The sequence below is a fragment of the Microcebus murinus genome, chromosome 11 (assembly GCF_040939455.1).
Source record: "Microcebus murinus isolate Inina chromosome 11, M.murinus_Inina_mat1.0, whole genome shotgun sequence".
In the NCBI taxonomy this organism is placed as follows: domain Eukaryota; kingdom Metazoa; phylum Chordata; class Mammalia; order Primates; family Cheirogaleidae; genus Microcebus; species Microcebus murinus.
Genome location: NC_134114.1, coordinates 101853127 through 101875965, shown reverse-complemented (window position 1 = coordinate 101875965; position 22839 = coordinate 101853127). Strand labels below are relative to the sequence as shown.

General features: G+C 62.0%; 6 non-coding genes across 6 annotated transcripts; all 6 read right to left on the bottom strand.

Moving 5' to 3' along the window:
- Positions 1-1059: 1059 nt before the first annotated feature.
- LOC142874152 (5S ribosomal RNA) lies at positions 1060-1178 on the bottom strand. Its single transcript, XR_012921976.1, has one exon. It is a non-coding gene; the product is annotated as a 5S ribosomal RNA (ribosomal RNA).
- A 3834-nt stretch (positions 1179-5012) lies between these two features.
- Positions 5013-5131, bottom strand: LOC142874141 (5S ribosomal RNA). The gene has a single exon (XR_012921966.1). It is a non-coding gene; the product is annotated as a 5S ribosomal RNA (ribosomal RNA).
- Positions 5132-8960: 3829 nt separating this feature from the next.
- On the bottom strand, positions 8961-9079 carry LOC142874130 (5S ribosomal RNA). Its single transcript, XR_012921957.1, has one exon. It is a non-coding gene; the product is annotated as a 5S ribosomal RNA (ribosomal RNA).
- Positions 9080-12927: 3848 nt separating this feature from the next.
- LOC142874119 (5S ribosomal RNA) lies at positions 12928-13046 on the bottom strand. Its single transcript, XR_012921954.1, has one exon. It is a non-coding gene; the product is annotated as a 5S ribosomal RNA (ribosomal RNA).
- A 3828-nt stretch (positions 13047-16874) lies between these two features.
- Positions 16875-16993, bottom strand: LOC142874113 (5S ribosomal RNA). The gene has a single exon (XR_012921948.1). It is a non-coding gene; the product is annotated as a 5S ribosomal RNA (ribosomal RNA).
- A 3834-nt stretch (positions 16994-20827) lies between these two features.
- LOC142874112 (5S ribosomal RNA) lies at positions 20828-20946 on the bottom strand. The gene has a single exon (XR_012921947.1). It is a non-coding gene; the product is annotated as a 5S ribosomal RNA (ribosomal RNA).
- Between the last annotated feature and the right edge of the window lie 1893 nt (positions 20947-22839).

Below are 22839 nucleotides of genomic sequence, written 5' to 3'. Positions count from 1 at the left end.
GGATGGGCGCACTTGAAGCTCTGACCCGAGGGGGGAGGCTGGGAGAGGGCAACGCACCCGACCTTAACATTGGTACCCCCACAATACGCTGGAACAACATGAGAGGTAAATGAATAAGAACACGGGGGGGGGGAGAGGGGGGCACGGGCAACACATGTCACCTTAATACTTGGACTCCCATCATCTGCTTGAAAAGAGAGAGAAAAGAAAATGCAATAATAGAGATAAGAGACACTTTTTAAAAATAATGAATCCGGCCGGGCGCTGTGGCTCACGCCTGTAATCCTAGCTCTTGGGAGGCCGAGGCGGGCGGATTGCTCAAGGTCAGGTGTTCAAAACCAGCCTGAGCAAGAGCGAGACCCCGTCTCTACTATCAATAGAAAGAAATGAATTGGCCAACTGATATATATATAAAAATTTAGCTGGGCATGGTGGCGCATGCCTGTAGTCCCAGCTACCCGGGAGGCTGAGGCAGAAGGATCACTCGAGCCCAGGAGTTTGAAGTTGCTGTGAGCTAGGCTGACGCCACGGCACTCACTCTAGCCTGGGCAACAAACCGAGACTCTGTCTCAAAAAATAAATAAATAAATAAATAAATAAATAATGAATCCGAAGAGAAAAGTAAAAGGAGGCCTGTGGAGCAGGTCGGGGTGTGACTCCGGATCCCCCAACATCAGGTGCCACCACCAAAGATTCCTACGTGTAGCCCATAGAACCCCAAAAGCAACGGGAGGAGTTCTGGTCACATACTCCCTCAAAATGACATCCTGGCCTTCTTCGGGAACTCCCTCCCCTCTCAGACTCTCAAGGTTTCCTCCAGCGTGTCGGTTCCCACAGAGCAGACCTTTGGTCTGAGACCTGACAGTCCAGAAGCCACGCATGCTGCCGCGTGGCGGCGGTGTGGCGGCTCGGGACAAGAGGAGGCCCCACAGTGCGGGCTGGGGCGCCAGGCACCGCGGCGGGCGCTGAGGGTGGGGGTCACCCCCACCCCGGGCCGCCCCCGCACTCCCAGAAACGCGACAGAACCAGAGGCAAAAAAAAAAAAATAAAAAAAGAAGAAGCCTACGGCACCCGGTATTCCCGGGCGGTCTCCCATCCAAGTTCTAACCAGGCCCGACCCTGCTTAGCTTCCGAGATCAGACGAGATCGGGCGCGTTCAGGGTGGTGTGGCCGTGGACGGCGGAGGGCGCCCCTGCCCCGCTCAGGAAGCCGAGCCTCTCTGCGCTTCCCCGCCGCCTCCTCCCGCCCCAGGCCCCACGCCGGCGCTGACCCGCGCCGGGCCGGGCCTGTTGAGTTCGCCGGCCGGGTCCGGCGGGCTCCGAGGGACGGGGGTGACAGGCGGGGCGGGCAGGGAGCGGCGGGCCGGGGTTGGGGGCTGTCTCTCTATACACACAAACTCACACTCACTCACTCACTCACACTCACACAAGATGCGCCTCCACGGCTGGACCCGCCAAGGTGGAGACCTTCCAGCCCCCCTCCTCTCCTCGCCTGGCCTCCTTCACCTCCCCGCCCCCACCCCCAGCGCACTGACTGCGCACGGGCGGGCGGGGCGCTCGCCCTTTGACCCCAGCCAGGGGCCGCCCTCCCCCACAACCCCTTTCAGTTGCGCCCCCCACCCTGTGGCCGGGCGGCCGCCTATTCCCCCGGGCCAGGGCTGGGGCACAGCGCACGGGGGAGGGGAGCGAGTGTATGGGGCGTCTCTCTCTCGGGATGTGTCCCTTGGGTGGGGTGGGGTGGCGTGGTTTGTGGGGCGCTGAAGAAATCAGTCCCCTCCATCTCCTCCCTCTGGAAAACCCCCAAGCCCTTGGAGAACTGCCGGCAACGCTACCGTGGGGGCCGGGACCCTCCTCTGTGTCCTCCTGTGGCCCAGTCCAAGGGGCCTGGGCCTGGCCGGGGCTGCATTGGACCCCAACCACCCTGGCGTGTGGACTCGCTAAAAATCGGCGACTAGATATTGGATTCCAGCGTCATTGAGGTCATTTCACTAATGAGTGCACCGGAAAGAGTTTCCTAATCCATCTGTGAGGGTGGCAACTGAAAGAGAATTTGAAAGCTGACAGAATAGGCGAGGAAAGGCATAGGAGATTTCCACACCCAGTAAGGAAGCCTTTCCCGAAATGGAAGAAAGAAAGGAGCAAACAGAGACACCGGTAGCCCGCCCGGATCAGAGTCTGCCCCTGAGAGAAAGCACCCTGACCAGGTTCACCCGTCTGTGGGTGGCGAGCTAGCGGCATTCAGAAGAGCCAGGCCCGCGGTCTGTGCAGAAGACACCTGCACTCGGGTGTGTGTGGCGGCACAATTCCCAAGCAGCTCCAGATGTTAATCCAAGGAGAAGCCAGGGAGTTCCCAACGCCCCAGGTGTCCTCAGCCCACGACTGGCTGCTGTGGGAATGCGAAGCCCGGCTCCTTGTCTCAGAGCAGGGCAACCAGGAGGTGTGATGTCCACACCGGGGTTCCTAGGAGGATCAGACTGAAGCTGGGACTTGGCCTGAAAGTGTCCCCTCGCATGGCCACCCCCTTCCCCTTCCTGCTCCTCTACTCCTGGTGCCCCTCCATCCAGGGGCCAGACCTTAAAGAGTCACCCGCAAGAGAATCCTGGTCCCAAAGGAGCCTTCTGGGGGACCCGTGCTGAGAGAGGTTGTGGGCAGGGCCCGCTGGGGCTCTGCCCGACCCAGGGCTGAGAGATGCAACCTCCCAGCTCTGGGTCCCTGCAGGAAGTGTTGGCAAGCACAGGGCCAGTCCTCCAAAGGCCCAGGTGCAGGGAGCCCAGGCCAAGCAGCCCGTGGAAGAAGCCACATGCTGTGCCACCCCGGGGAACACGACTGCAGGCCACAGCCCTTCCCGCCTCCTCCTCCTCCTCCCACCCCGCCCCCGCCCCCGCCCCCACCTGGCGCAGGGCCCAGAGACACCTCAGACACTTGCTACCCAAAGTGCAAAGGGCATCAGTTGCTCCTCCAAACCCCCCCACCCAGCCCAGCAGACCGCGTTGTCCAGCCAGCCCCCAGGCCTCCCTGGGGCGCCCAGCAGAAAAGTGCAGACACCCACCGGACCCTCAATCTCAGTTTTCGGATGTTTTTGCCACTCTAAGGACCCGCAGGCCAGCTGGGCCTTCTGGCAGCACAGAGAGCCCCGGAATCCGACCTGGAGAGCTGGGTGTACGTCCCCATGAGGAGGCGGTCCCCACCTCCGCGGCTCTCCCCTTGCGGGGAGCGGCAGCCACGGGGCCTCAGAGAAGGCACCAGGCTGGGCCCCCACGGCACAGCGGGAGCACGTCCCCCGCAGGCCACTTAGGGACAGGCGGCCGGCCGGCGGACGGTTGGGTTGTGCGAGACGCCGCGGCCGCCCTGCTACCGGGTTCCTGGGAGGGCGTCCTGGAACCAGCGTCCACACCAAGCCCTTGGAAGGCCCAGGCGACGGAGGAGCCCCGTCAGGCAGGGGCCGAGGATGGTGACGGCCCGGGCAGGGAGGAGCGTGTCAGGCAGGGGTAGAGGACGGTGACAGGTGACAGGCCGGGCGGGATGGAGTCAGTCAGGCAGGGGCCGTGGAGGAGACGGGCTGGGTAAGGGTTAGGGTTAGAGTCAGGACACAAGTCACAATCGCAAAGACCTGGAAGCGACCCGAGTGCCCATCGACCCACGAGTGCGTAAATGAAATGTGGCGCGTGGACACCACGGAGTGCTATTCGGCTGTGAGGAGCAGCGGTGAGGGGGCACCTCTCGTGGTTCTCCTGGCCAGAGCTGGAACCCGTTCCAGTAAGCCAAGCATTCCAAGAATGGACACACGAGCACCACGTGCTCGCGCTCACCAGCAAATGGGTACGAACCGATGGACACCTAAGTGGACACAGAGGAATCACCTTCATCGGGTGGGTGTCGGGCGGGTGGGGGGAGGGGATGGGCATACACATCCATTAGGAATGGGGTGGGTGCGCACCGACTGGGGGATGGGCGCACTTGAAGCTCTGACCCGAGGGGGGAGGCTGGGAGAGGGCAACGCACCCGACCTTAACATTGGTACCCCCACAATACGCTGGAACAACATGAGAGGTAAATGAATAAGAACACGGGGGGGGGGAGAGGGGGGCACGGGCAACACATGTCACCTTAATACTTGGACTCCCATCATCTGCTTGAAAAGAGAGAGAAAAGAAAATGCAATAATAGAGATAAGAGACACTTTTTAAAAATAATGAATCCGGCCGGGCGCTGTGGCTCACGCCTGTAATCCTAGCTCTTGGGAGGCCGAGGCGGGCGGATTGCTCAAGGTCAGGTGTTCAAAACCAGCCTGAGCAAGAGCGAGACCCCGTCTCTACTATCAATAGAAAGAAATGAATTGGCCAACTGATATATATATAAAAATTTAGCTGGGCATGGTGGCGCATGCCTGTAGTCCCAGCTACCCGGGAGGCTGAGGCAGAAGGATCACTCGAGCCCAGGAGTTTGAAGTTGCTGTGAGCTAGGCTGACGCCACGGCACTCACTCTAGCCTGGGCAACAAACCGAGACTCTGTCTCAAAAAATAAATAAATAAATAAATAAATAAATAAATAAATAATGAATCCGAAGAGAATAGTAAAAGGAGGCCTGTGGAGCAGGTCGGGGTGTGACTCCGGATCCCCCAACATCAGGTGCCACCACCAAAGATTCCTACGTGTAGCCCATAGAACCCCAAAAGCAACGGGAGGAGTTCTGGTCACATACTCCCTCAAAATGACATCCTGGCCTTCTTCGGGAACTCCCTCCCCTCTCAGACTCTCAAGGTTTCCTCCAGCGTGTCGGTTCCCACAGAGCAGACCTTTGGTCTGAGACCTGACAGTCCAGAAGCCACGCATGCTGCCGCGTGGCGGCGGTGTGGCGGCTCGGGACAAGAGGAGGCCCCACAGTGCGGGCTGGGGCGCCAGGCACCGCGGCGGGCGCTGAGGGTGGGGGTCACCCCCACCCCGGGCCGCCCCCGCACTCCCAGAAACGCGACAGAACCAGAGGCAAAAAAAAAAAAAATAAAAAAAGAAGAAGCCTACGGCACCCGGTATTCCCGGGCGGTCTCCCATCCAAGTTCTAACCAGGCCCGACCCTGCTTAGCTTCCGAGATCAGACGAGATCGGGCGCGTTCAGGGTGGTGTGGCCGTGGACGGCGGAGGGCGCCCCTGCCCCGCTCAGGAAGCCGAGCCTCTCTGCGCTTCCCCGCCGCCTCCTCCCGCCCCAGGCCCCGCGCCGGCGCTGACCCGCGCCGGGCCGGGCCTGTTGAGTTCGCCGGCCGGGTCCGGCGGGCTCCGAGGGACGGGGGTGACAGGCGGGGCGGGCAGGGAGCGGCGGGCCGGGGTTGGGGGCTGTCTCTCTATACACACACACTCACACTCACTCACTCACTCACACTCACACAAGATGCGCCTCCATGGCTGGACCCGCCAAGGTGGAGACCTTCCAGCCCCCCTCCTCTCCTCGCCTGGCCTCCTTCACCTCCCCGCCCCCCACCCCCAGCGCGCTGACTGCGCACGGGCGGGCGGGGCGCTCGCCCTTTGACCCCAGCCAGGGGCCGCCCTCCCCCACAACCCCTTTCAGTTGCGCCCCCCACCCTGTGGCCGGGCGGCCGCCTATTCCCCCGGGCCAGGGCTGGGGCACAGCGCACGGGGGAGGGGAGCGAGTGTATGGGGCGTCTCTCTCTCGGGATGTGTCCCTTGGGTGGGGTGGGGTGGCGTGGTTTGTGGGGCGCTGAAGAAATCAGTCCCCTCCATCTCCTCCCTCTGGAAAACCCCCAAGCCCTTGGAGAACTGCCGGCAACGCTACCGTGGGGGCCGGGACCCTCCTCTGTGTCCTCCTGTGGCCCAGTCCAAGGGGCCTGGGCCTGGCCGGGGCTGCATTGGACCCCAACCACCCTGGCGTGTGGACTCGCTAAAAATCGGCGACTAGATATTGGATTCCAGCGTCATTGAGGTCATTTCACTAATGAGTGCACCGGAAAGAGTTTCCTAATCCATCTGTGAGGGTGGCAACTGAAAGAGAATTTGAAAGCTGACAGAATAGGCGAGGAAAGGCATAGGAGATTTCCACACCCAGTAAGGAAGCCTTTCCCGAAATGGAAGAAAGAAAGGAGCAAACAGAGACACCGGTAGCCCGCCCGGATCAGAGTCTGCCCCTGACAGAAAGTACCCTGACCAGGTTCACCCGTGGGTGGGTCGCGAGCTAGCGGCATTCAGAAGAGCCAGGCCCGCGGTCTGTGCAGAAGACACCTGCACTCGGGTGTGTGTGGCGGCACAATTCCCAAGCAGCTCCAGATGTTAATCCAAGGAGAAGCCAGGGAGTTCCCAACGCCCCAGGTGTCCTCAGCCCACGACTGGCTGCTGTGGGAATGCGAAGCCCGGCTCCTTGTCTCAGAGCAGGGCAACCAGGAGGTGTGATGTCCACCCCGGGGTTCCCAGGAGGATCAGACTGAAGCTGGGACTTGGCCTGAAAGTGTCCCCTCGCATGGCCACCCCCTTCCCCTTCCTGCTCCTCTACTCCTGGTGCCCCTCCATCCAGGGGCCAGACCTTAAAGAGTCACCCGCAAGAGAATCCTGGTCACAAAGGAGCCTTCTGGGGGACCCGTGCTGAGAGAGGTTGTGGGCAGGGCCCGCTGGGGCTCTGCCCGACCCAGGGCTGAGAGATGCAACCTCCCAGCTCTGGGTCCCTGCAGGAAGTGTTGGCAAGCACAGGGCCAGTCCTCCAAAGGCCCAGGTGCAGGGAGCCCAGGCCAAGCAGCCCGTGGAAGAAGCCACATGCTGTGCCACCCCGGGGAACACGACTGCAGGCCACAGCCCTTCCCGCCTCCTCCTCCTCCTCCTCCCACCCTGCCCCCGCCCCCGCCCCCACCTGGCGCAGGGCCCAGAGACACCTCAGACACTTGCTACCCAAAGTGCAAAGGGCATCAGTTGCTCCTCCAAACCCCCCCACCCAGCCCAGCAGATCGCGTTGTCCAGCCAGCCCCCAGGCCTCCCTGGGGCGCCCAGCAGAAAAGTGCAGACACCCACCGGACCCTCAATCTCAGTTTTCGGATGTTTTTGCCACTCTAAGGACCCGCAGGCCAGCTGGGCCTTCTGGCAGCACAGAGAGCCCCGGAATCCGACCTGGAGAGCTGGGTGTACGTCCCCATGAGGAGGCGGTCCCCACCTCCGCGGCTCTCCCCTTGCGGGGAGCGGCAGCCACGGGGCCTCAGAGAAGGCACCAGGCTGGGCCCCCACGGCACAGCGGGAGCACGTCCCCCGCAGGCCACTTAGGGACAGGCGGCCGGCCGGCGGACGGTTGGGTTGTGCAAGACGCCGCGGCCGCCCTGCTACCGGGTTCCTGGGAGGGCGTCCTGGAACCAGCGTCCACACCAAGCCCTTGGAAGGCCCAGGCGACGGAGGAGCCCCGTCAGGCAGGGGCCGAGGATGGTGACGGCCCGGGCAGGGAGGAGCGTGTCAGGCAGGGGTAGAGGACGGTGACAGGTGACAGGCCGGGCGGGATGGAGTCAGTCAGGCAGGGGCCGTGGAGGAGACGGGCTGGGTAAGGGTTAGGGTTAGAGTCAGGACACAAGTCACAATCGCAAAGACCTGGAAGCGACCCGAGTGCCCATCGACCCACGAGTGCGTAAATGAAATGTGGCGCGTGGACACCACGGAGTGCTATTCGGCTGTGAGGAGCAGCGGTGAGGGGGCACCTCTCGTGGTTCTCCTGGCCAGAGCTGGAACCCGTTCCAGTAAGCCAAGCATTCCAAGAATGGACACACGAGCACCACGTGCTCGCGCTCACCAGCAAATGGGTACGAACCGATGGACACCTAAGTGGACACAGAGGAATCACCTTCATCGGGTGGGTGTCGGGCGGGTGGGGGGAGGGGATGGGCATACACATCCATTAGGAATGGGGTGGGTGCGCACCGACTGGGGGATGGGCGCACTTGAAGCTCTGACCCGAGGGGGGAGGCTGGGAGAGGGCAACGCACCCGACCTTAACATTGGTACCCCCACAATACGCTGGAACAACATGAGAGGTAAATGAATAAGAACACGGGGGGGGGGAGAGGGGGGCACGGGCAACACATGTCACCTTAATACTTGGACTCCCATCATCTGCTTGAAAAGAGAGAGAAAAGAAAATGCAATAATAGAGATAAGAGACACTTTTTAAAAATAATGAATCCGGCCGGGCGCTGTGGCTCACGCCTGTAATCCTAGCTCTTGGGAGGCCGAGGCGGGCGGATTGCTCAAGGTCAGGTGTTCAAAACCAGCCTGAGCAAGAGCGAGACCCCGTCTCTACTATCAATAGAAAGAAATGAATTGGCCAACTGATATATATATAAAAATTTAGCTGGGCATGGTGGCGCATGCCTGTAGTCCCAGCTACCCGGGAGGCTGAGGCAGAAGGATCACTCGAGCCCAGGAGTTTGAAGTTGCTGTGAGCTAGGCTGACGCCACGGCACTCACTCTAGCCTGGGCAACAAACCGAGACTCTGTCTCAAAAAATAAATAAATAAATAAATAAATAAATAATGAATCCGAAGAGAAAAGTAAAAGGAGGCCTGTGGAGCAGGTCGGGGTGTGACTCCGGATCCCCCAACATCAGGTGCCACCACCAAAGATTCCTACGTGTAGCCCATAGAACCCCAAAAGCAACGGGAGGAGTTCTGGTCACATACTCCCTCAAAATGACATCCTGGCCTTCTTCGGGAACTCCCTCCCCTCTCAGACTCTCAAGGTTTCCTCCAGCGTGTCGGTTCCCACAGAGCAGACCTTTGGTCTGAGACCTGACAGTCCAGAAGCCACGCATGCTGCCGCGTGGCGGCGGTGTGGCGGCTCGGGACAAGAGGAGGCCCCACAGTGCGGGCTGGGGCGCCAGGAACCGCGGCGGGCGCTGAGGGTGGGGGTCACCCCCACCCCGGGCCGCCCCCGCACTCCCAGAAACGCGACAGAACCAGAGGCAAAAAAAAAAAAATAAAAAAAGAAGAAGCCTACGGCACCCGGTATTCCCGGGCGGTCTCCCATCCAAGTTCTAACCAGGCCCGACCCTGCTTAGCTTCCGAGATCAGACGAGATCGGGCGCGTTCAGGGTGGTGTGGCCGTGGACGGCGGAGGGCGCCCCTGCCCCGCTCAGGAAGCCGAGCCTCTCTGCGCTTCCCCGCCGCCTCCTCCCGCCCCAGGCCCCACGCCGGCGCTGACCCGCGCCGGGCCGGGCCTGTTGAGTTCGCCGGCCGGGTCCGGCGGGCTCCGAGGGACGGGGGTGACAGGCGGGGCGGGCAGGGAGCGGCGGGCCGGGGTTGGGGGCTGTCTCTCTATACACACAAACTCACACTCACTCACTCACTCACACTCACACAAGATGCGCCTCCACGGCTGGACCCGCCAAGGTGGAGACCTTCCAGCCCCCCTCCTCTCCTCGCCTGGCCTCCTTCACCTCCCCGCCCCCACCCCCAGCGCACTGACTGCGCACGGGCGGGCGGGGCGCTCGCCCTTTGACCCCAGCCAGGGGCCGCCCTCCCCCACAACCCCTTTCAGTTGCGCCCCCCACCCTGTGGCCGGGCGGCCGCCTATTCCCCCGGGCCAGGGCTGGGGCACAGCGCACGGGGGAGGGGAGCGAGTGTATGGGGCGTCTCTCTCTCGGGATGTGTCCCTTGGGTGGGGTGGGGTGGCGTGGTTTGTGGGGCGCTGAAGAAATCAGTCCCCTCCATCTCCTCCCTCTGGAAAACCCCCAAGCCCTTGGAGAACTGCCGGCAACGCTACCGTGGGGGCCGGGACCCTCCTCTGTGTCCTCCTGTGGCCCAGTCCAAGGGGCCTGGGCCTGGCCGGGGCTGCATTGGACCCCAACCACCCTGGCGTGTGGACTCGCTAAAAATCGGCGACTAGATATTGGATTCCAGCGTCATTGAGGTCATTTCACTAATGAGTGCACCGGAAAGAGTTTCCTAATCCATCTGTGAGGGTGGCAACTGAAAGAGAATTTGAAAGCTGACAGAATAGGCGAGGAAAGGCATAGGAGATTTCCACACCCAGTAAGGAAGCCTTTCCCGAAATGGAAGAAAGAAAGGAGCAAACAGAGACACCGGTAGCCCGCCCGGATCAGAGTCTGCCCCTGAGAGAAAGCACCCTGACCAGGTTCACCCGTCTGTGGGTGGCGAGCTAGCGGCATTCAGAAGAGCCAGGCCCGCGGTCTGTGCAGAAGACACCTGCACTCGGGTGTGTGTGGCGGCACAATTCCCAAGCAGCTCCAGATGTTAATCCAAGGAGAAGCCAGGGAGTTCCCAACGCCCCAGGTGTCCTCAGCCCACGACTGGCTGCTGTGGGAATGCGAAGCCCGGCTCCTTGTCTCAGAGCAGGGCAACCAGGAGGTGTGATGTCCACACCGGGGTTCCTAGGAGGATCAGACTGAAGCTGGGACTTGGCCTGAAAGTGTCCCCTCGCATGGCCACCCCCTTCCCCTTCCTGCTCCTCTACTCCTGGTGCCCCTCCATCCAGGGGCCAGACCTTAAAGAGTCACCCGCAAGAGAATCCTGGTCCCAAAGGAGCCTTCTGGGGGACCCGTGCTGAGAGAGGTTGTGGGCAGGGCCCGCTGGGGCTCTGCCCGACCCAGGGCTGAGAGATGCAACCTCCCAGCTCTGGGTCCCTGCAGGAAGTGTTGGCAAGCACAGGGCCAGTCCTCCAAAGGCCCAGGTGCAGGGAGCCCAGGCCAAGCAGCCCGTGGAAGAAGCCACATGCTGTGCCACCCCGGGGAACACGACTGCAGGCCACAGCCCTTCCCGCCTCCTCCTCCTCCTCCCACCCCGCCCCCGCCCCCGCCCCCACCTGGCGCAGGGCCCAGAGACACCTCAGACACTTGCTACCCAAAGTGCAAAGGGCATCAGTTGCTCCTCCAAACCCCCCCACCCAGCCCAGCAGACCGCGTTGTCCAGCCAGCCCCCAGGCCTCCCTGGGGCGCCCAGCAGAAAAGTGCAGACACCCACCGGACCCTCAATCTCAGTTTTCGGATGTTTTTGCCACTCTAAGGACCCGCAGGCCAGCTGGGCCTTCTGGCAGCACAGAGAGCCCCGGAATCCGACCTGGAGAGCTGGGTGTACGTCCCCATGAGGAGGCGGTCCCCACCTCCGCGGCTCTCCCCTTGCGGGGAGCGGCAGCCACGGGGCCTCAGAGAAGGCACCAGGCTGGGCCCCCACGGCACAGCGGGAGCACGTCCCCCGCAGGCCACTTAGGGACAGGCGGCCGGCCGGCGGACGGTTGGGTTGTGCGAGACGCCGCGGCCGCCCTGCTACCGGGTTCCTGGGAGGGCGTCCTGGAACCAGCGTCCACACCAAGCCCTTGGAAGGCCCAGGCGACGGAGGAGCCCCGTCAGGCAGGGGCCGAGGATGGTGACGGCCCGGGCAGGGAGGAGCGTGTCAGGCAGGGGTAGAGGACGGTGACAGGTGACAGGCCGGGCGGGATGGAGTCAGTCAGGCAGGGGCCGTGGAGGAGACGGGCTGGGTAAGGGTTAGGGTTAGAGTCAGGACACAAGTCACAATCGCAAAGACCTGGAAGCGACCCGAGTGCCCATCGACCCACGAGTGCGTAAATGAAATGTGGCGCGTGGACACCACGGAGTGCTATTCGGCTGTGAGGAGCAGCGGTGAGGGGGCACCTCTCGTGGTTCTCCTGGCCAGAGCTGGAACCCGTTCCAGTAAGCCAAGCATTCCAAGAATGGACACACGAGCACCACGTGCTCGCGCTCACCAGCAAATGGGTACGAACCGATGGACACCTAAGTGGACACAGAGGAATCACCTTCATCGGGTGGGTGTCGGGCGGGTGGGGGGAGGGGATGGGCATACACATCCATTAGGAATGGGGTGGGTGCGCACCGACTGGGGGATGGGCGCACTTGAAGCTCTGACCCGAGGGGGGAGGCTGGGAGAGGGCAACGCACCCGACCTTAACATTGGTACCCCCACAATACGCTGGAACAACATGAGAGGTAAATGAATAAGAACACGGGGGGGGGGAGAGGGGGGCACGGGCAACACATGTCACCTTAATACTTGGACTCCCATCATCTGCTTGAAAAGAGAGAGAAAAGAAAATGCAATAATAGAGATAAGAGACACTTTTTAAAAATAATGAATCCGGCCGGGCGCTGTGGCTCACGCCTGTAATCCTAGCTCTTGGGAGGCCGAGGCGGGCGGATTGCTCAAGGTCAGGTGTTCAAAACCAGCCTGAGCAAGAGCGAGACCCCGTCTCTACTATCAATAGAAAGAAATGAATTGGCCAACTGATATATATATAAAAATTTAGCTGGGCATGGTGGCGCATGCCTGTAGTCCCAGCTACCCGGGAGGCTGAGGCAGAAGGATCACTCGAGCCCAGGAGTTTGAAGTTGCTGTGAGCTAGGCTGACGCCACGGCACTCACTCTAGCCTGGGCAACAAACCGAGACTCTGTCTCAAAAAATAAATAAATAAATAAATAAATAAATAAATAAATAAATAAATAAATAATGAATCCGAAGAGAATAGTAAAAGGAGGCCTGTGGAGCAGGTCGGGGTGTGACTCCGGATCCCCCAACATCAGGTGCCACCACCAAAGATTCCTACGTGTAGCCCATAGAACCCCAAAAGCAACGGGAGGAGTTCTGGTCACATACTCCCTCAAAATGACATCCTGGCCTTCTTCGGGAACTCCCTCCCCTCTCAGACTCTCAAGGTTTCCTCCAGCGTGTCGGTTCCCACAGAGCAGACCTTTGGTCTGAGACCTGACAGTCCAGAAGCCACGCATGCTGCCGCGTGGCGGCGGTGTGGCGGCTCGGGACAAGAGGAGGCCCCACAGTGCGGGCTGGGGCGCCAGGCACCGCGGCGGGCGCTGAGGGTGGGGGTCACCCCCACCCCGGGCCGCCCCCGCACTCCCAGAAACGCGACAGAACCAGAGGCAAAAAAAAAAAATAAATAAAAAAAGAAGAAGCCTACGGCACCCGGTATTCCCGGGCGGTCTCCCATCCAAGTTCTAACCAGGCCCGACCCTGCTTAGCTTCCGAGATCAGACGAGATCGGGCGCGTTCAGGGTGGTGTGGCCGTGGACGGCGGAGGGCGCCCCTGCCCCGCTCAGGAAGCCGAGCCTCTCTGCGCTTCCCCGCCGCCTCCTCCCGCCCCAGGCCCCGCGCCGGCGCTGACCCGCGCCGGGCCGGGCCTGTTGAGTTCGCCGGCCGGGTCCGGCGGGCTCCGAGGGACGGGGGTGACAGGCGGGGCGGGCAGGGAGCGGCGGGCCGGGGTTGGGGGCTGTCTCTCTATACACACACACTCACACTCACTCACTCACTCACACTCACACAAGATGCGCCTCCACGGCTGGACCCGCCAAGGTGGAGACCTTCCAGCCCCCCTCCTCTCCTCGCCTGGCCTCCTTCACCTCCCCGCCCCCACCCCCAGCGCGCTGACTGCGCACGGGCGGGCGGGGCGCTCGCCCTTTGACCCCAGCCAGGGGCCGCCCTCCCCCACAACCCCTTTCAGTTGCGCCCCCCACCCTGTGGCCGGGCGGCCGCCTATTCCCCCGGGCCAGGGCTGGGGCACAGCGCACGGGGGAGGGGAGCGAGTGTATGGGGCGTCTCTCTCTCGGGATGTGTCCCTTGGGTGGGGTGGGGTGGCGTGGTTTGTGGGGCGCTGAAGAAATCAGTCCCCTCCATCTCCTCCCTCTGGAAAACCCCCAAGCCCTTGGAGAACTGCCGGCAACGCTACCGTGGGGGCCGGGACCCTCCTCTGTGTCCTCCTGTGGCCCAGTCCAAGGGGCCTGGGCCTGGCCGGGGCTGCATTGGACCCCAACCACCCTGGCGTGTGGACTCGCTAAAAATCGGCGACTAGATATTGGATTCCAGCGTCATTGAGGTCATTTCACTAATGAGTGCACCGGAAAGAGTTTCCTAATCCATCTGTGAGGGTGGCAACTGAAAGAGAATTTGAAAGCTGACAGAATAGGCGAGGAAAGGCATAGGAGATTTCCACACCCAGTAAGGAAGCCTTTCCCGAAATGGAAGAAAGAAAGGAGCAAACAGAGACACCGGTAGCCCGCCCGGATCAGAGTCTGCCCCTGACAGAAAGTACCCTGACCAGGTTCACCCGTGGGTGGGTCGCGAGCTAGCGGCATTCAGAAGAGCCAGGCCCGCGGTCTGTGCAGAAGACACCTGCACTCGGGTGTGTGTGGCGGCACAATTCCCAAGCAGCTCCAGATGTTAATCCAAGGAGAAGCCAGGGAGTTCCCAACGCCCCAGGTGTCCTCAGCCCACGACTGGCTGCTGTGGGAATGCGAAGCCCGGCTCCTTGTCTCAGAGCAGGGCAACCAGGAGGTGTGATGTCCACCCCGGGGTTCCCAGGAGGATCAGACTGAAGCTGGGACTTGGCCTGAAAGTGTCCCCTCGCATGGCCACCCCCTTCCCCTTCCTGCTCCTCTACTCCTGGTGCCCCTCCATCCAGGGGCCAGACCTTAAAGAGTCACCCGCAAGAGAATCCTGGTCACAAAGGAGCCTTCTGGGGGACCCGTGCTGAGAGAGGTTGTGGGCAGGGCCCGCTGGGGCTCTGCCCGACCCAGGGCTGAGAGATGCAACCTCCCAGCTCTGGGTCCCTGCAGGAAGTGTTGGCAAGCACAGGGCCAGTCCTCCAAAGGCCCAGGTGCAGGGAGCCCAGGCCAAGCAGCCCGTGGAAGAAGCCACATGCTGTGCCACCCCGGGGAACACGACTGCAGGCCACAGCCCTTCCCGCCTCCTCCTCCTCCTCCTCCCACCCTGCCCCCGCCCCCGCCCCCACCTGGCGCAGGGCCCAGAGACACCTCAGACACTTGCTACCCAAAGTGCAAAGGGCATCAGTTGCTCCTCCAAACCCCCCCACCCAGCCCAGCAGATCGCGTTGTCCAGCCAGCCCCCAGGCCTCCCTGGGGCGCCCAGCAGAAAAGTGCAGACACCCACCGGACCCTCAATCTCAGTTTTCGGATGTTTTTGCCACTCTAAGGACCCGCAGGCCAGCTGGGCCTTCTGGCAGCACAGAGAGCCCCGGAATCCGACCTGGAGAGCTGGGTGTACGTCCCCATGAGGAGGCGGTCCCCACCTCCGCGGCTCTCCCCTTGCGGGGAGCGGCAGCCACGGGGCCTCAGAGAAGGCACCAGGCTGGGCCCCCACGGCACAGCGGGAGCACGTCCCCCGCAGGCCACTTAGGGACAGGCGGCCGGCCGGCGGACGGTTGGGTTGTGCAAGACGCCGCGGCCGCCCTGCTACCGGGTTCCTGGGAGGGCGTCCTGGAACCAGCGTCCACACCAAGCCCTTGGAAGGCCCAGGCGACGGAGGAGCCCCGTCAGGCAGGGGCCGAGGATGGTGACGGCCCGGGCAGGGAGGAGCGTGTCAGGCAGGGGTAGAGGACGGTGACAGGTGACAGGCCGGGCGGGATGGAGTCAGTCAGGCAGGGGCCGTGGAGGAGACGGGCTGGGTAAGGGTTAGGGTTAGAGTCAGGACACAAGTCACAATCGCAAAGACCTGGAAGCGACCCGAGTGCCCATCGACCCACGAGTGCGTAAATGAAATGTGGCGCGTGGACACCACGGAGTGCTATTCGGCTGTGAGGAGCAGCGGTGAGGGGGCACCTCTCGTGGTTCTCCTGGCCAGAGCTGGAACCCGTTCCAGTAAGCCAAGCATTCCAAGAATGGACACACGAGCACCACGTGCTCGCGCTCACCAGCAAATGGGTACGAACCGATGGACACCTAAGTGGACACAGAGGAATCACCTTCATCGGGTGGGTGTCGGGCGGGTGGGGGGAGGGGATGGGCATACACATCCATTAGGAATGGGGTGGGTGCGCACCGACTGGGGGATGGGCGCACTTGAAGCTCTGACCCGAGGGGGGAGGCTGGGAGAGGGCAACGCACCCGACCTTAACATTGGTACCCCCACAATACGCTGGAACAACATGAGAGGTAAATGAATAAGAACACGGGGGGGGGGAGAGGGGGGCACGGGCAACACATGTCACCTTAATACTTGGACTCCCATCATCTGCTTGAAAAGAGAGAGAAAAGAAAATGCAATAATAGAGATAAGAGACACTTTTTAAAAATAATGAATCCGGCCGGGCGCTGTGGCTCACGCCTGTAATCCTAGCTCTTGGGAGGCCGAGGCGGGCGGATTGCTCAAGGTCAGGTGTTCAAAACCAGCCTGAGCAAGAGCGAGACCCCGTCTCTACTATCAATAGAAAGAAATGAATTGGCCAACTGATATATATATAAAAATTTAGCTGGGCATGGTGGCGCATGCCTGTAGTCCCAGCTACCCGGGAGGCTGAGGCAGAAGGATCACTCGAGCCCAGGAGTTTGAAGTTGCTGTGAGCTAGGCTGACGCCACGGCACTCACTCTAGCCTGGGCAACAAACCGAGACTCTGTCTCAAAAAATAAATAAATAAATAAATAAATAAATAATGAATCCGAAGAGAAAAGTAAAAGGAGGCCTGTGGAGCAGGTCGGGGTGTGACTCCGGATCCCCCAACATCAGGTGCCACCACCAAAGATTCCTACGTGTAGCCCATAGAACCCCAAAAGCAACGGGAGGAGTTCTGGTCACATACTCCCTCAAAATGACATCCTGGCCTTCTTCGGGAACTCCCTCCCCTCTCAGACTCTCAAGGTTTCCTCCAGCGTGTCGGTTCCCACAGAGCAGACCTTTGGTCTGAGACCTGACAGTCCAGAAGCCACGCATGCTGCCGCGTGGCGGCGGTGTGGCGGCTCGGGACAAGAGGAGGCCCCACAGTGCGGGCTGGGGCGCCAGGCACCGCGGCGGGCGCTGAGGGTGGGGGTCACCCCCACCCCGGGCCGCCCCCGCACTCCCAGAAACGCGACAGAACCAGAGGCAAAAAAAAAAAAATAAAAAAAGAAGAAGCCTACGGCACCCGGTATTCCCGGGCGGTCTCCCATCCAAGTTCTAACCAGGCCCGACCCTGCTTAGCTTCCGAGATCAGACGAGATCGGGCGCGTTCAGGGTGGTGTGGCCGTGGACGGCGGAGGGCGCCCCTGCCCCGCTCAGGAAGCCGAGCCTCTCTGCGCTTCCCCGCCGCCTCCTCCCGCCCCAGGCCCCACGCCGGCGCTGACCCGCGCCCGGCCGGGCCTGTTGAGTTCGCCGGCCGGGTCCGGCGGGCTCCGAGGGACGGGGGTGACAGGCGGGGCGGGCAGGGAGCGGCGGGCCGGGGTTGGGGGCTGTCTCTCTATACACACAAACTCACACTCACTCACTCACTCACACTCACACAAGATGCGCCTCCACGGCTGGACCCGCCAAGGTGGAGACCTTCCAGCCCCCCTCCTCTCCTCGCCTGGCCTCCTTCACCTCCCCGCCCCCACCCCCAGCGCACTGACTGCGCACGGGCGGGCGGGGCGCTCGCCCTTTGACCCCAGCCAGGGGCCGCCCTCCCCCACAACCCCTTTCAGTTGCGCCCCCCACCCTGTGGCCGGGCGGCCGCCTATTCCCCCGGGCCAGGGCTGGGGCACAGCGCACGGGGGAGGGGAGCGAGTGTATGGGGCGTCTCTCTCTCGGGATGTGTCCCTTGGGTGGGGTGGGGTGGCGTGGTTTGTGGGGCGCTGAAGAAATCAGTCCCCTCCATCTCCTCCCTCTGGAAAACCCCCAAGCCCTTGGAGAACTGCCGGCAACGCTACCGTGGGGGCCGGGACCCTCCTCTGTGTCCTCCTGTGGCCCAGTCCAAGGGGCCTGGGCCTGGCCGGGGCTGCATTGGACCCCAACCACCCTGGCGTGTGGACTCGCTAAAAATCGGCGACTAGATATTGGATTCCAGCGTCATTGAGGTCATTTCACTAATGAGTGCACCGGAAAGAGTTTCCTAATCCATCTGTGAGGGTGGCAACTGAAAGAGAATTTGAAAGCTGACAGAATAGGCGAGGAAAGGCATAGGAGATTTCCACACCCAGTAAGGAAGCCTTTCCCGAAATGGAAGAAAGAAAGGAGCAAACAGAGACACCGGTAGCCCGCCCGGATCAGAGTCTGCCCCTGAGAGAAAGCACCCTGACCAGGTTCACCCGTCTGTGGGTGGCGAGCTAGCGGCATTCAGAAGAGCCAGGCCCGCGGTCTGTGCAGAAGACACCTGCACTCGGGTGTGTGTGGCGGCACAATTCCCAAGCAGCTCCAGATGTTAATCCAAGGAGAAGCCAGGGAGTTCCCAACGCCCCAGGTGTCCTCAGCCCACGACTGGCTGCTGTGGGAATGCGAAGCCCGGCTCCTTGTCTCAGAGCAGGGCAACCAGGAGGTGTGATGTCCACACCGGGGTTCCTAGGAGGATCAGACTGAAGCTGGGACTTGGCCTGAAAGTGTCCCCTCGCATGGCCACCCCCTTCCCCTTCCTGCTCCTCTACTCCTGGTGCCCCTCCATCCAGGGGCCAGACCTTAAAGAGTCACCCGCAAGAGAATCCTGGTCCCAAAGGAGCCTTCTGGGGGACCCGTGCTGAGAGAGGTTGTGGGCAGGGCCCGCTGGGGCTCTGCCCGACCCAGGGCTGAGAGATGCAACCTCCCAGCTCTGGGTCCCTGCAGGAAGTGTTGGCAAGCACAGGGCCAGTCCTCCAAAGGCCCAGGTGCAGGGAGCCCAGGCCAAGCAGCCCGTGGAAGAAGCCACATGCTGTGCCACCCCGGGGAACACGACTGCAGGCCACAGCCCTTCCCGCCTCCTCCTCCTCCTCCCACCCCGCCCCCGCCCCCGCCCCCACCTGGCGCAGGGCCCAGAGACACCTCAGACACTTGCTACCCAAAGTGCAAAGGGCATCAGTTGCTCCTCCAAACCCCCCCACCCAGCCCAGCAGACCGCGTTGTCCAGCCAGCCCCCAGGCCTCCCTGGGGCGCCCAGCAGAAAAGTGCAGACACCCACCGGACCCTCAATCTCAGTTTTCGGATGTTTTTGCCACTCTAAGGACCCGCAGGCCAGCTGGGCCTTCTGGCAGCACAGAGAGCCCCGGAATCCGACCTGGAGAGCTGGGTGTACGTCCCCATGAGGAGGCGGTCCCCACCTCCGCGGCTCTCCCCTTGCGGGGAGCGGCAGCCACGGGGCCTCAGAGAAGGCACCAGGCTGGGCCCCCACGGCACAGCGGGAGCACGTCCCCCGCAGGCCACTTAGGGACAGGCGGCCGGCCGGCGGACGGTTGGGTTGTGCGAGACGCCGCGGCCGCCCTGCTACCGGGTTCCTGGGAGGGCGTCCTGGAACCAGCGTCCACACCAAGCCCTTGGAAGGCCCAGGCGACGGAGGAGCCCCGTCAGGCAGGGGCCGAGGATGGTGACGGCCCGGGCAGGGAGGAGCGTGTCAGGCAGGGGTAGAGGACGGTGACAGGTGACAGGCCGGGCGGGATGGAGTCAGTCAGGCAGGGGCCGTGGAGGAGACGGGCTGGGTAAGGGTTAGGGTTAGAGTCAGGACACAAGTCACAATCGCAAAGACCTGGAAGCGACCCGAGTGCCCATCGACCCACGAGTGCGTAAATGAAATGTGGCGCGTGGACACCACGGAGTGCTATTCGGCTGTGAGGAGCAGCGGTGAGGGGGCACCTCTCGTGGTTCTCCTGGCCAGAGCTGGAACCCGTTCCAGTAAGCCAAGCATTCCAAGAATGGACACACGAGCACCACGTGCTCGCGCTCACCAGCAAATGGGTACGAACCGATGGACACCTAAGTGGACACAGAGGAATCACCTTCATCGGGTGGGTGTCGGGCGGGTGGGGGGAGGGGATGGGCATACACATCCATTAGGAATGGGGTGGGTGCGCACCGACTGGGGGATGGGCGCACTTGAAGCTCTGACCCGAGGGGGGAGGCTGGGAGAGGGCAACGCACCCGACCTTAACATTGGTACCCCCACAATACGCTGGAACAACATGAGAGGTAAATGAATAAGAACACGGGGGGGGGGAGAGGGGGGCACGGGCAACACATGTCACCTTAATACTTGGACTCCCATCATCTGCTTGAAAAGAGAGAGAAAAGAAAATGCAATAATAGAGATAAGAGACACTTTTTAAAAATAATGAATCCGGCCGGGCGCTGTGGCTCACGCCTGTAATCCTAGCTCTTGGGAGGCCGAGGCGGGCGGATTGCTCAAGGTCAGGTGTTCAAAACCAGCCTGAGCAAGAGCGAGACCCCGTCTCTACTATCAATAGAAAGAAATGAATTGGCCAACTGATATATATATAAAAATTTAGCTGGGCATGGTGGCGCATGCCTGTAGTCCCAGCTACCCGGGAGGCTGAGGCAGAAGGATCACTCGAGCCCAGGAGTTTGAAGTTGCTGTGAGCTAGGCTGACGCCACGGCACTCACTCTAGCCTGGGCAACAAACCGAGACTCTGTCTCAAAAAATAAATAAATAAATAAATAAATAAATAAATAAATAATGAATCCGAAGAGAATAGTAAAAGGAGGCCTGTGGAGCAGGTCGGGGTGTGACTCCGGATCCCCCAACATCAGGTGCCACCACCAAAGATTCCTACGTGTAGCCCATAGAACCCCAAAAGCAACGGGAGGAGTTCTGGTCACATACTCCCTCAAAATGACATCCTGGCCTTCTTCGGGAACTCCCTCCCCTCTCAGACTCTCAAGGTTTCCTCCAGCGTGTCGGTTCCCACAGAGCAGACCTTTGGTCTGAGACCTGACAGTCCAGAAGCCACGCATGCTGCCGCGTGGCGGCGGTGTGGCGGCTCGGGACAAGAGGAGGCCCCACAGTGCGGGCTGGGGCGCCAGGCACCGCGGCGGGCGCTGAGGGTGGGGGTCACCCCCACCCCGGGCCGCCCCCGCACTCCCAGAAACGCGACAGAACCAGAGGCAAAAAAAAAAAAAATAAAAAAAGAAGAAGCCTACGGCACCCGGTATTCCCGGGCGGTCTCCCATCCAAGTTCTAACCAGGCCCGACCCTGCTTAGCTTCCGAGATCAGACGAGATCGGGCGCGTTCAGGGTGGTGTGGCCGTGGACGGCGGAGGGCGCCCCTGCCCCGCTCAGGAAGCCGAGCCTCTCTGCGCTTCCCCGCCGCCTCCTCCCGCCCCAGGCCCCGCGCCGGCGCTGACCCGCGCCGGGCCGGGCCTGTTGAGTTCGCCGGCCGGGTCCGGCGGGCTCCGAGGGACGGGGGTGACAGGCGGGGCGGGCAGGGAGCGGCGGGCCGGGGTTGGGGGCTGTCTCTCTATACACACACACTCACACTCACTCACTCACTCACACTCACACAAGATGCGCCTCCATGGCTGGACCCGCCAAGGTGGAGACCTTCCAGCCCCCCTCCTCTCCTCGCCTGGCCTCCTTCACCTCCCCGCCCCCCACCCCCAGCGCGCTGACTGCGCACGGGCGGGCGGGGCGCTCGCCCTTTGACCCCAGCCAGGGGCCGCCCTCCCCCACAACCCCTTTCAGTTGCGCCCCCCACCCTGTGGCCGGGCGGCCGCCTATTCCCCCGGGCCAGGGCTGGGGCACAGCGCACGGGGGAGGGGAGCGAGTGTATGGGGCGTCTCTCTCTCGGGATGTGTCCCTTGGGTGGGGTGGGGTGGCGTGGTTTGTGGGGCGCTGAAGAAATCAGTCCCCTCCATCTCCTCCCTCTGGAAAACCCCCAAGCCCTTGGAGAACTGCCGGCAACGCTACCGTGGGGGCCGGGACCCTCCTCTGTGTCCTCCTGTGGCCCAGTCCAAGGGGCCTGGGCCTGGCCGGGGCTGCATTGGACCCCAACCACCCTGGCGTGTGGACTCGCTAAAAATCGGCGACTAGATATTGGATTCCAGCGTCATTGAGGTCATTTCACTAATGAGTGCACCGGAAAGAGTTTCCTAATCCATCTGTGAGGGTGGCAACTGAAAGAGAATTTGAAAGCTGACAGAATAGGCGAGGAAAGGCATAGGAGATTTCCACACCCAGTAAGGAAGCCTTTCCCGAAATGGAAGAAAGAAAGGAGCAAACAGAGACACCGGTAGCCCGCCCGGATCAGAGTCTGCCCCTGACAGAAAGTACCCTGACCAGGTTCACCCGTGGGTGGGTCGCGAGCTAGCGGCATTCAGAAGAGCCAGGCCCGCGGTCTGTGCAGAAGACACCTGCACTCGGGTGTGTGTGGCGGCACAATTCCCAAGCAGCTCCAGATGTTAATCCAAGGAGAAGCCAGGGAGTTCCCAACGCCCCAGGTGTCCTCAGCCCACGACTGGCTGCTGTGGGAATGCGAAGCCCGGCTCCTTGTCTCAGAGCAGGGCAACCAGGAGGTGTGATGTCCACCCCGGGGTTCCCAGGAGGATCAGACTGAAGCTGGGACTTGGCCTGAAAGTGTCCCCTCGCATGGCCACCCCCTTCCCCTTCCTGCTCCTCTACTCCTGGTGCCCCTCCATCCAGGGGCCAGACCTTAAAGAGTCACCCGCAAGAGAATCCTGGTCACAAAGGAGCCTTCTGGGGGACCCGTGCTGAGAGAGGTTGTGGGCAGGGCCCGCTGGGGCTCTGCCCGACCCAGGGCTGAGAGATGCAACCTCCCAGCTCTGGGTCCCTGCAGGAAGTGTTGGCAAGCACAGGGCCAGTCCTCCAAAGGCCCAGGTGCAGGGAGCCCAGGCCAAGCAGCCCGTGGAAGAAGCCACATGCTGTGCCACCCCGGGGAACACGACTGCAGGCCACAGCCCTTCCCGCCTCCTCCTCCTCCTCCTCCCACCCTGCCCCCGCCCCCGCCCCCACCTGGCGCAGGGCCCAGAGACACCTCAGACACTTGCTACCCAAAGTGCAAAGGGCATCAGTTGCTCCTCCAAACCCCCCCACCCAGCCCAGCAGATCGCGTTGTCCAGCCAGCCCCCAGGCCTCCCTGGGGCGCCCAGCAGAAAAGTGCAGACACCCACCGGACCCTCAATCTCAGTT